Raw genomic sequence first — 13,186 nt, forward strand, 5'->3', positions numbered from 1 at the left:
ACTACCAGCATTCATCCCTGCAAGCCAGCCCACGGGCAGCAGAGCCCTGAGGGGAGAGACAAGCCCGTCACAGACAGGCTGTACTGGGTCTGGCTGAACTGGAATTGTTTTTCCCCTGTAGCAGCCCTCACGGTGCTGTGTTTGATGCTGGGAGCTGGCAGGGTGTTGGTGGCACCCTGGTGCTGTGGCTGCTGCTGAGCAGTGCTTACACAGCACCGAGGCTCTTTCTGACATTTCCCCCCTCAGTGGGATGGGGTAGGCAAGGTCTTGGGAGGGGACACAGCCAGGACAGCTGCCCCGAACTGGCCAAAGGGATATTCCAGACCATGTGACGTCTGCTCAGGATAAAGCTGGGAGAAAGGAGGAAGGGGGTGGGGGCACCCTATGGGAGCCCTGCTCCTGAGAAGGCCCCACATCGCCTGTCCATGAGAAGGAGAGAATAAATCTGTTTGCTTTTGCTTCTGCATGCAGACCTTTGCTTCGCTTTGCTTATATTAAAACTGCTTTTGTTTCAACCACAAGGGTTAGTTTATCTTCTTTCCCCTCTTTACCCTGTTGAGAAAACAAGGGGAAAGGGGGGGGGGGGAAAGCGATAGAACGACTTGGTGGATACCTGGCATTTAGCCAGAGTCAAACCATCACACAGGCAAAGCACAAGGCGTACGTACACATTGAGTACAGCCATCCATGCAGCTCACATGAGTCTCATGGAAAGGAAACTGGGGGGACTTAGGATTTCCTGTAAAAAAATGCTTTCTGAGCAAGACAGGGGAGGAAATAAGACAAGGTGAGGTTAACAGGCTGCTGTGCGTGGGGCCAAGACCTTAAAAAAAAATATTAATCCTGCCAGATGCAGCAGAAGCACAGACTTGTTATCTTCAGAGACGGGTTTTGAGAGAGAGAACCCAAGGCGTTGGGAAATAGTGGAAGCAGAGAGCAAAATAACAAAACAGGGTAAATTCACAGAGGAAATAAAACCTGTGAGGAAAAAATGGCAAACATTAACAAGAAGCACCAAAGAAGAGGAAGAAAGTTGAGCATGATATGAGCACAAGGATGAGCACATACAGGCTTAGAGAAATACTTATTTTACTTTGCTTTCATAGAAGGGGAAACTGTATCTTAATTAGTCGGCCTGCGGGATTACTGACCCACTGAGGACAACATCTGCCTAACTGGAGTTACATACCTTTGCATGACTATGAAAACGATCCTCCCAGGACCTGCACTCCCTTGGGCAGGTATGGTTTACTCCTCAGAAAAGCACAGGAAATAGATGTTCAAGAAATGCTAGGACCATGCATGCTCACTAACTGCTGTAAAACGTAACCACGTAGAACATAACGCAAAATAAAAGCACAACTAGTCCCCGATGGAAGCCTTTTCAAGTGTCCAGACAGGTGTAATCCCAAATTCAGGTGGAAAAGACCACCATTGTGATGATGCATTTAATACTATGATCTGTTGTTCTTTCAAGTCATACTGCAGTGCATCTATTTGATATTTATAGCATGTATCTGAATCTGAAATTCCCTCTCTAAAGCAGAAGCCAAGCTTGTTTTGATACTGAGCTGCTTCCCAGCGAGAAAATGAAGGGAAGGCTTCCTGTCCCCTGTCCCCTAGTGCTGCAGTAGTCTGCCTCTGGGATAACAGAGAGAGTGGGAGGCAAGGATCATGACTGGTGAAGAGCAAAGAAACCCCATTTCCATATCCACAGCTTCACCCCACCCTCAGTGAGAGCTGGTCCTTAGGACAGTCCCTGTAGACCTTGGCACTTCATTACTCATCACAGCCCCCTGTCACCACCCTGCCTTTTGTCTTCAATGCACCTGCCCGCACCAGCAACTCCTTTCTCTTCAGCCTTGATACTCTGCAATGCAGAAATAAGTAAGGAGTCTGTTACACTTCATGATGCTGATGCAAGGGAGCAACAGGGGACGGAGAACAGCTTGCCTTTAACAACATTGCTACAGCCTTTAATTCCAGGAGACAACTGAAATCCCATTTTTATCTTTCTGGCATTATGGGTCATTATCCTTTTACTGTTTCCAGCATTTTTTTTTTTTTCAGATGAGAGGCTGAAAGGAAAACTTCTTTAAATAGGTGATTTACCGTAATTTAGCTAAATGCTGTGTAACACATTGCATTGGTACATTAAGTAAGTGCAACATCATAGAATGTGCTTTATTATGCAATAAGTGGTTTTAATTGCTCATCACCTCAATGCAGTTGCACTTGGTGCACCAATATGGCACTTTTACAGTAGTACCAGTAAAACAAAACACAATTATAGCTCAGGAAAATTCCCATATCAATGTGCATCTCTAGCAGGCTTGTAAATTAATTTGACAAAATCTTGAAGAAGGCTGAATTCTGGGAAAACTTAAAACTGTAAAAATGAGTAATGCCAGTCTGTTTCTATTTTTTGTCTAATCCCATATCTTTCAAGACCCAAATTGAAAAAAAAAACTTATTCAGTCTCATTGAGAGAAGACCTCAACACCAAGCCTGAAATCCAGGCAGAGCACACCTTTGAAATTTCAGTCCCAAATTTGAAACTGGGGACAATTCTGCTGCTGCTTCTCATTTGCGAGACTGAACTCTGCTTCAAAGGGCCCCTATCTGGGAACTCTGTAGGCTCAGATCATGGCTTACTGGCACAGGCATGAAATGCTGAAGTCCGTGTGAGAAACAACTTCAAATAACTCCTCTTCCCTGCTTCTACCTGCTATTATAATACATGGAGGGAGGGAGGGAGAGACACTAGAATCAGGAAAAAAATGAATACAAAATCCTTTGGAGTATATTTTGACTCCTTACAGGGCAAAACATCCCAATTACAAAACTGCTGCAAAATCCTAACAACAACAGTGAAATTGTACATCTTGTTGCTTGCTGCCCTCAGTTTATCTCTGTAATGACTGACAGCAGCATGGGGACATTGCACCACACTGAGCTGACTTTGGCATATTCCGGAGCCGAGAAATCTTCCTCAAAAATTCTCTACCATCTACTTTTCATGTTCAGATGTGCTTATGCCTGCCATGTGCTCTTCAAACCCTAGATGTTATAGCAGGAAAAGTGTTGATGACCCCTAGGTTACCCGTGTCCAGATAGGTGGAGATACTAGATTATATTTGTCCCTTTGATTCCCTGCCAGAAATTTCCCACATTCAGCACAGGCCAAATGCAATTTAACCCCAAACAACTAATTTCCCAGGCAATGGTCTCTGATGCCTTTATTCACACCCCTCATATTTTTTATGGTCTCACCATGCATCTGAACAGCAAAACAAGGCGCAGACAAGCTCCGCAGTGTGACCTGCATGGGCGGTGCAGCCCCAAATACACAGTGGCACAGATTTTACTGGGAGTACAAAACCCCTAGGGCTTCTGCCACTGTAGTTGCTAGCTCATATGAGAGCCAAAGGTACCATTCTTGCTTGGTCATCCCCACCTTGCCTGCTCCGTGCAGGTACGCTCACACCAAGCACTCTCTGGTTGTCCCCCAGGCCAGAGCAGCATTGGTCAGCGACCTCCCTCTTCCCTGCCAAATGCACCGGACCTAATCTGCCTCATTTAGTTTGGCTTCACACAGGCAAGCACAGAACCCAAAGTGTTACACATAAATGTAATAATCCATTTGACACTAAGAAGAAAACGAATCCATTAATAAATTTTCATTGTGACCCCGTAGCTTGCTTTCTTAATTCCTCTGTGCATTTCCTTGACTCCTCCTCTTTGCTTCTAACCAAATTACACTTGTTAGTGTACACGATGAAGAGAAAGAAAAAGTAGGGTAGTAGGGTTTTTTCCTTTTCATTATTATTATCGTGGGCAGAACACTGGAATTTCAGGACAGACTGAATGACATCTTTGATTATTAACAAGCATATTTGCTGTGCATACAGATCTGGATAAAGGTTTAATTATCTTTGTGTGCAATATTTCACGATCCCTTTTACACTACTCCATCCTTTCAGATGTGTCTGGTGAGGTATGACTGCGCTGAAGTCTCACTGTAAAAGGGGTTTGGCAGAGCCATGGCCATCACCCAGACATCAGGTTTTTGAAAATCAATGTAGGTAAGACATGAAAACCAACGTATTACACACTTTGGTTACTGGTGTGTGATTACTGGTTTTGGACTGGTCACAAGAGGGCACCATATTACAGAGCCGACGGAAACACTTTCAACACTTGGAAAGCACCATTAATAAATAATTGGATGAGATGCTGGGCAGTGGGCTTGGCAAGGAACATTACTTCGAGGAGAACAGAGGCTCCCTGCACCCAACTGCAAGGGAACTGCTATCTCAGGAGCAGTTTGCAATCATATATACAATCCCATTGGTTTTAAACTAACTGATAAGGCAATGAAAAAAATTAGTGCAATCTTAGTAAATAACATCTCAGATTGATCTGCCTGCAGTGACTGGGGCAGCTCCTGTAGGGAGCCCCATACCAAACCCTATAAATGATCCCTGAATTTCTTATTTCACTTGTTCTTATGTTTATTTCTCTCTCCACCAAGGAACTGACATCATTCATAATTTACTGTCTTGGGTGATTTTGCTCTTGAATTAGAAGTGGTTGGCTGCTAAAAGGGCAAATGTGCTGATGCAGGTGCTGAAGCAAAAGAGCCAATATGAACAATGCAATGGATGAAAATTAAGTGCAATGGATGAAAAATGGTTACAAACAAAAGAATGACTGGTCCTTTCTTGAATTCTGGACAACCTTTTGTCCAAAAGTATCTTCTCAATGGGTTAATAACTTTCAGCAGATGGCAATGAAATCAAAGAATGCCCTTATTCAATAAGAAGAACTTGACTTCTTCAAATTTTTCTTTATTTTCTATTCTTACTTAATTTCTTTGTTACTCAGGGCAATTCTTCTTTTTATTGTGCATTTCCATGCTCCTGTCATGGCCTTTATCTTTCTCTGGATCATGTCTATTCCCAGTACAATCTATCTTTTCAGGATGGAGCAACCCAAACTCACTGTAGTGAACAAGGTAATAATGTCCCTCAAACTGGATAAAAGCATGCTATTTTCAGTACTGTTGTCTCCTGAATATAGTCCAATATTGTTTCCCCTGATTGCACCAGAAAATTAATTATATGTTCTGTTTCCTGCCCTAGCAGAAAGAAAGCAAATATAAAATATGGAATTCTAATTAACTCTCTCCTGTTTTTCATACTTATACTATTCTGGCTTGATAGTTTAGCCATATTAGCCATTCTGTGCCCATTAGGAAAAAAAACCCAGGAATATTACAATTACTGATATATAATTCTATTTATAAAAATATCTTCCTTTGTGAGGTACTAAAAATAGAAAAAAAAAATGTTAAAGGTTAATTTGCTTTAAGGATATATCTTATGTATGGTACTGAGTTTGGTATCAGCTAAATGCTTCAAGATAAAAGGTAGCAGTAAGCTCTCACAAATGCCACCCCTGAAATTGAAACCCAGAAGAAGGAAAATACAGAACATATGGAATAAATATCTATACGTACACATATACTCTGGGAGATATTTTTAAAAAAGGTTTAGGACATTTTTTATGTCACAGTTCACAGCCTGAACTCCCACTGGGAAGGAGAATAAGGAAGTAAAAGATACCTTAAAAATTTTAATAAGAGTCCTGGCTTATGCACAGGTCTTCCAAGAAACACGTCTTGCAAAATGAATCAGTCCATCAACTGAAGCAATAATAAACAGCACTGAGAACAGCTTCACGTGGCCCAGCATATGTGCATTAACCCCATTATGGTGTGGATGGGCCAGCTCAGCCCCCGCTGGCTCCGCTCCCTGCTGATACTGCCAGCCGGCTGAGCATCACTGCCAGCTGCAGGAGCAGGGTTTGGGTATGGGCTCCTGTCCACTAGGAAATGGGAAAATTGACTGCTGAGCAGAGAATAAGTGTTTATTAGATAATAAATTAGACCATTGGAAAAATTTCTGGACACTTTTTCCAGGCAGAAATGGTGGATTTTATATGTTTGTCCAAGACCTGATGGTCTTCTCAGCCCGCCTGAAGGTACCACACTATTCAGATATTACTACAGTGCATGAGTGGCAAGGCCATCACTTCCAAGCAGCACCTGGACTGACTTTGCATAAACGACCACACTAAACATAACTGCAATGAGCCCAAAGTCTCTTTGAACTACTGGATTTACCACCCCTGCAACATACAGATGATTTTTCACCAGGTCTAATGCATGCCAAAATAACCATCATTTATCCAGTACATCTGAAATTTTGCCCTTTATGGGGAAATTGTTTCTGAGATGAAACTTTTTTTTCTCCCCTTGGCTTGAGCTTTGAAATTTCCCATTGCCTTTTTACTAGACTTTGTTTACTTTTTTTTTCCATCCATGAAACTGAAATCTGTCTTCCCTGGAAAGTGAAAATGCTTTGAAGCTGATTATTCAGATTTTGTGAATTATTACAAATCTTAATCATTGACAAATCAGGTACAAGGCTTCAAAAGAATCTGATATTTTAAAAATATCTTTTCTAATGAAATTAAACATTGGATTCTTTTCATTTACCTTCCAAATCTGTTTAGCTTTTGAAGGGCCATTTATATATAACTGTAATAATATCTTTGAGTATGAAAAATTGTAAGATTTATTTCATTCTCTTTTTAAACCAAAGTAAGTAATTTTCTAAGTCACCTATCCCCAGAAGCTGGGACTTTAGGTCAAGTAGAAAAATGAAAATTTGGCATCATACCCAGCTGGCAGTTTTGTGAAGGCAAACTCCCTGCACAGCCATACATACACAAACCTGGCTACATATTCCATTCTTTCTCTCCATCAATCGGATGCTCTAGGGAGTTCTTTTCCATTCTCCTTTTCCTTGCATTTGTTCTCCTTCTTTAATCTATTCATACTTATCTTACCTTGAGTTCTTTTCCTGATAAGCATGAGACTAGAAATGTTTTTTAAGAGGTGTTATACTCTAATAATCTGGGATTGTTTCTCAGCATGCACAGACACTTCTCTCTCAGGATCATTTACAGGATCAGAGATTATTCCTCATTACTGGCAATGGAAAGAGATGTCAGCAAAGTAATCTGTTTTAAAAGTTAGGAGCATGTGCATAGACCCAGCACTGGTTTCACATAAAGGTGTGAAAATCCTGTTCGGACCTATATTGCATAATTTTATGGCATCATGATAACTCAGTGTAGTATAATTTGGTACCAGGTCCATAGATTTTAACTCTTAACACAGCGCAAAATCTTCTGGTTTCTCTTTGAGGTCAAACAAATTATATTACATGCATGCACTTGTCTTAAAATGCCATGAAACGCAAATAATTTGAACACATTTGAGAAACCAAACCTGATATTCCTCTGTAATCCTTGTGTATAGTTCCCATCCCATCCTCTCTTAAAATTATTTATTAGAAACAGAAAACATTCAAGAATTTACAAGGATGGTCCAAAGTACTGATCTAAGGCCCATCAAAGCAAAGCAAATAGGAGCAAGCTCCCAAGTAAGCAAAAGGAAGCATTTCCTCATGCAACAGCTCTTAGGCCAGTGAAACCAGTTGACAAAGGACATGGTGGATGCAAGAGGCTCTAGAGGACACTTGGCAAGTGCCTTGGAAGAGAAAAACATTTGGGGTTACTAAATAGAAAACCTAAAAGAGGATGTGATAATTCCTTGACCTAAAAAGTGCATGAATCTCACTGCCCTCTCACTCATCCTTGTGCACATATTGCTGCTCATGGAAACAGGATTTTGGGCTGGGCAAACCTTTGGTCTCTTCTGTTCTTAACTGAATTTTCACTGATGTGAGATTTGTATGTCTACCTTTTAAAGTATAATTATATGCCCTTGATCAGTGATAATTATCTCACTTTAAATTTATTTCAATGAATTATAAAAGTCTGGTACTATTTTTTGTAAGAAAAAGAAAAAAAGTACTGCTTCTTATATGTTCAAGAGCTTAACGCAGTCAGGAGATCCAAACTCACCAGGGACTTTCTTCTTACAGAAGTAAATCTTTGCCTGCCAAATTTTCAGTTACAAATATCTGATCTAAAGTTTAATCACCAGTATTTCCCATCTCCAAATTATGAAATTATAGTATCTCATCATATATTTATTTAATGTTCATTAAAAGGAATAAGTGGAAGAATGTTGGGATTCTAGAGGGCTTTATGCGAGAGAATGGACATGTGAGCAATCCTGCATGAGAACAAGACTGATAAGAGCCTCAGCCAAGCAAGACTTTGATAAGGATGTGACCCTGAATGAGGGGGGAGAAACTCGACGAGACAAACAACCCCCGGAAGGGGTTGGGATGGAAGAGGAACTTACACAAGGTGGGAAGCCTGGCAAGGCTGATGGGGCACTTCTTATCCAATCATAAGAAGGGTTAAAGCGCGGGCTAAGTTAACTGTCCAGTCTTGAGGACTTGTACTGCATGTTACTCACGTGTGTGGGAGAACATTACAAAAGGGCTTTCTTAGTTGTAATAAACGGGCATTGCTTGATCACGTTGGTCGTGTGCGTGCTCAGCAATCCCGCAGAAGAATACACACTGCTCTAATTAATCTCTGGTAAGGACTCCATTTTCATCAAGTGTCCAAGAGCGGTGGAGCAAGCTCTGGGAAAGCTACTGAGTTAGGAAAATGTGCTTTGCACCAAGTACAAATGTCAGAAAGTAATTAAATTTGGGCAGGGCAGTGTGAAAAATGGAAAACTGCCTTGTTAAAAAAAAAAAAAAAAAAAAAAAAGTCAGAAAGTTGCCTCTTGCAGAATAGAGGGCACCTAAAGACGGACTGTATTGAAAGACACAAACCTTCTAGAAATCACTATTAAGGTACAAGCTGTATGTATTAATTGGGATCAGCTGCTTACCAAGAGGCCCAAACACCCTGAAGACCTCTCCTTTCTCCATCACCCCTTTACAGTCCTACCTTGAATGTGCTTCTTGCCCAGCATATCCTGCAAATATGCACCTCATTTCTTCTCTCTTTCTTTCCTAGGTGTTCATCTCCCAGGTGCTCCTTTCCCAAAACTTTTCCACTCTCACACCAGCCTAATTGATAGGAAAACCTTCAGCAAATTCACGCAATGCGTCATTCTCGATCTTCTTTACCTACAGTTCAAAACTGAGTTCCCCACTTGTCTACCCAGATTTTCTGAGCACTGCTGGATCTAAATGAAATATATTTCTTACTCCCTCCCAAAGCAATTCTCCTCATGGTGAGACACTGCCAGCTCCTGGGCAAGGAGAGAGACTATCACCCTCTGCTGCATCTAGTTTGCTCCATCACCCAGGAGTATGGTTTTCCTTGTTTCTCTCCCTCCTCTCTCCTGTGTTATACTTCTCCGAAGAGGCAAATGAAAAAAAGCCCACAACTTTATTTTAGTACAACTTCAACCAGGTGGGCTGCAATTATGACCACCCTTTTAAAGGCTTATCAAAAGCAATTTTTGTCACAGCAGTACCCCCTTCCCCAGGAGCTGGGGACAGCTAGGGGCTCACCATTACCCACTTACAGGTGTCAGCTGGGGAAGCACATCCATCAGTGTCACACTGTACCTCTAGTTGTTCATCCAGATATTTTAACACCCACTGACAGAACACCTAATCCCTCTCCCAGTTAAACCCCGGTAAAACCAGTGCCTTTCCTTCAGCTCTGAGAGCAGTGGGTTTTGATTTCAAAGCACTTTGAACTAGATGATAAAAACCCAATCCTTTTTTAACTGGATTCAAACTGTTAAGCACATAGGCAGAACTGCCGCGTGTATTTCTTTTTTTCCAGCAGCAGAAACACTGCTGATGTGAGCCGCATCTTCAAAAGTCCCCCATGGATGCAGCTGCTCCCTGTGGCAGCGTGCTGTTTCCTTCCCGTTTCCAGTCCTGCTGTTCTCCTTTATTTTAATCAAAAGGCTCCCCTCTGTGAACTGGGTGCAGTTGCAGTACGTCTGCCTGGCTGGCACAGTAAAAGGACTCAGCACTGAATTTAGCAGCTTTCCATTTGCCACCGGCAATACAGAGCACAGAAACGCTGCTGCGCACCTTGGTGTGACATAAAGCATGACGATGCAGAGGAGCAAAGAGGGCAGCTTCTACCTAATTCCCATGGATTTTTGCTTCAAATCTGAAAACAAATCTAACATACAAAGGAGTCCAAGTGGTCCTAGTTTTCACACACCTGTTGCAGTTTCAAATTATTCCCCAAAGCTACTCCTTGCTAGCAGACATAGTCATGGCAGGAGGCATTGCCTTGCTTCTGAGTGAGAGAAAAGCACTAATTTTAGCAGAGCTGGACTTGAAAGGGAAATGGGCAATCTGTTTTTGCTAATGGCTGTAAAAAGTATAGGAAACCAGCTTGCTGGTCCAATGTGAGAGTATGACCATCATGTTGCCTGTTGGGGGGAAGCCTACTGTTCCTGCTTTGTTTTAAAAAATCAGTGGGAACAGAATTAGGCAGTTATGGGGAGTAGGTGTTAGTAGAACCCAGACAAGAAGGAGAAGAGAAGTCAAAGGACTTATCCTGCCTCTTCCAGCCTTCTTTCATTTGCTAATTGTTCCTTTCAATATTACCCTAGCAACTGGATGTGTTTTCCAGCTCTTCATCTTAAGCCATTATGACATTTCTCAGGCAACATCACCGTATTGACTTCCAGGCTCATTTTCCCCTTTTGCACAACTCCAGCTCCTGCCCCTCCTTGCATGCCACCAGGATCCTCCCCGTTTGCCTTGCTCCCCGGAGTGACTTTGCAGCCTGTCACACTGCCAATGCTCTCCTCATCACTCATTCCCTTTCATTTCATTTCTCTCAGGTGACCTTCAATCCCACCAGCCCTGTCTGTGGACTGGACTCTTCACTCAACCTGGCATGGTGCAGGGACATAAATATAAAGCTATTGCATTGAATGTCTGAGGCCACTTATTTTGGTACCTCAGGAGGATGTTTGACTCACAAAACTCAACAGCAGTCGGTGACACACAGGGGAACGGTTAGAGTCCAGCAGGCTTTGGAGAAATTAGGTTACCTATGGAGGCTCCTAAATATACGGTTAGGCACTTACAAAAATCTTGACCTCCTCAAGACATCAAAATACTCAAAAAAGCAACAAACAAAACCCTCTATTTGACCGTTACAATGTTAGTTCTTCTTTTCTAGGGCATGATATTTTTCACAAACAAGACTTTCTCCAGTACATATCTCCCTCCAAATTCAGATGTTGCTGTACGTGCCAAAGGATGATTTTCTCAGTCTGACAGCAGCATGTGTGCCCCACCAGCAACTCCAGTGCTGCAGTGAAGCTGAAGCGGGGCACTGAGATGCTGCTAAAGCCAAGGTACAGAGCTTCTCTCCAGCTTGCTCCTGCAGAATATATTAATTTTTAAAAGGGCCAAATTGATTTCTCATTTCATTCTCTCTACCAGTAATGAACAAAACAGCTACATGGCAGAAATGCTCTCCTCTATGGCTTATTACAGTATGTTAAAACGCCATTAATTCCCAGGTTTTCTGTCTTTAGTGAATAGGTTACTGTCGCTGCTGAACTTCAGCAATTGCCCAGCAGCTGAAAGTCAGGAGCAGGGCAACTTCTCTTCAGTGCTCTCAGAGTACAGGTATGCAGAAATCTCTGAAGAAGATGATCCAGGATGGGGTCTAAAATAAAAATTATGGTTCAAATGGTTTAACATTTTTTCTTTCTTATTGTGGCAGCTGTGACAGAGCATGAGCCCTTCTCTATTCTGCTTTGCCAACATAGGATGTCTCTTCATGAAGGCATTGTGATTAAGAACAGTAATCAACCATCTCTAAAGCACATGGACATTTCCTCTGACACCAACACTACCTAAAAATTGTGCTTATTTAACTACCATCCATGTATTCATGAAACACAACAGAGGGTTTCCAAAGGCCATCTCCATTAAAACATCCACATGGGGGTGGCTCTCATCTGACAGCATCTGGGTTCAAGCGTGCCTGCATGGAGGTGCAGCCTCTTCCTAAAGCAGACACCAAATACACAAAAGACTGCAAACTGCACTGCCCAAGGAAGACAACTTTGTTCCTCTGATGACAAACAAAAGGATGAGGGTTTTTTTCATGCCAACAGCCCAACCTTGCCAAGGGAAAGGCTCCTGCTGCCTTACGACTTGGATGGTTGCTTGGAAGCAGTCAGTCATTTTGGCCCGTGGTTGATCAGCCCAGAGAAGCCTGCACTCCAGCTAACCATGTTAGAGCTGTTTAGCAGCGCAATTTTAGTCTTGAGGGCTGTCAAAGAAGTACCTTAATGCAAATCTTTTTCACAATGAAAAATATTAGCATTTACAAAGTTCTTAATATCTATGCAAAGCAAACTATAAATAATTAATTTACTCCACAAGCATCTGCATCATTTGAAATGCATCAGTGCTTTTATCAATAAGGTGCAATGGATTTACACTGCACAGAATAGACTTGGGGGCATTTGGGCTATCCAACTATTGTTGATCTGAGCATTATTTACTAAAGGTAAACTGAAATAAATTACCTCAGTTACTACACAACGATTTTTTTCAGCATGGTAAATAAAACTTATTAGTTCTAGGTCATTAAATTCAATATTAGACTTTAAAAGAGCCTAGAGATTCTATGATGCTATTAGTAAAACATGCAACAAAACATATGTGCTTCAGTATTAAAGATAAAAGAATTACTCTATTATATTTAGATTTAGTTATGAATGCATTTTTCAGAAGGACTTTTGAGATAAAAGCCTAGCTGCCATTCTCAGATGCGAGCTAAGCACGCAATGATTCTGGCTCTCACCGAGTGGCAGGTTTCCAAATAACTAAGCCATTTCAGAAAATGTCATTCGGAACCTTTTGCTAATTTACCCACTATTCCTCTTTGGATAAGAATAAATAGTATTTTGTTAGTGTTGCAGGTGAAGCAGGTGGGCAGGGACTTTGGAGAGCCAGGCTTGATTTTCAGAATTTTTTAAGTCAACTTCCTATGACCCCAAAATGTGTCCTTTGGTGTCCTGTACCTCAGTGCTCCTCACTGCTTGAATATATTGTGCTTTTCATTTCAACCTTTATTCTTCCAATTTGGCTACCACCTCTCTGCAAGGACTGTCTTGCTGTGTCTGGCCAGTGTCTAGCACAAAGAAGATGCACTCCTAGTTGGAGCCTCCAGTCACTAA

The 13,186-nt window shown here is 41.8% G+C and overlaps 1 protein-coding gene across 2 annotated transcripts in view; it reads right to left on the reverse strand.

Annotated features, from left to right (window-relative positions):
• The window catches only part of DPP6 (dipeptidyl peptidase like 6), a 327,308-nt gene that overhangs the window by 154,587 nt on the left and 159,535 nt on the right, over nucleotides 1-13,186 (reverse strand). The gene's annotated exons all lie outside the window — the stretch shown is intronic.

The sequence above is a fragment of the Athene cunicularia genome (assembly GCF_003259725.1).
Source record: "Athene cunicularia isolate RWA chromosome 2 unlocalized genomic scaffold, athCun1 chr2_part1, whole genome shotgun sequence".
In the NCBI taxonomy this organism is placed as follows: Eukaryota; Metazoa; Chordata; class Aves; order Strigiformes; family Strigidae; genus Athene; species Athene cunicularia.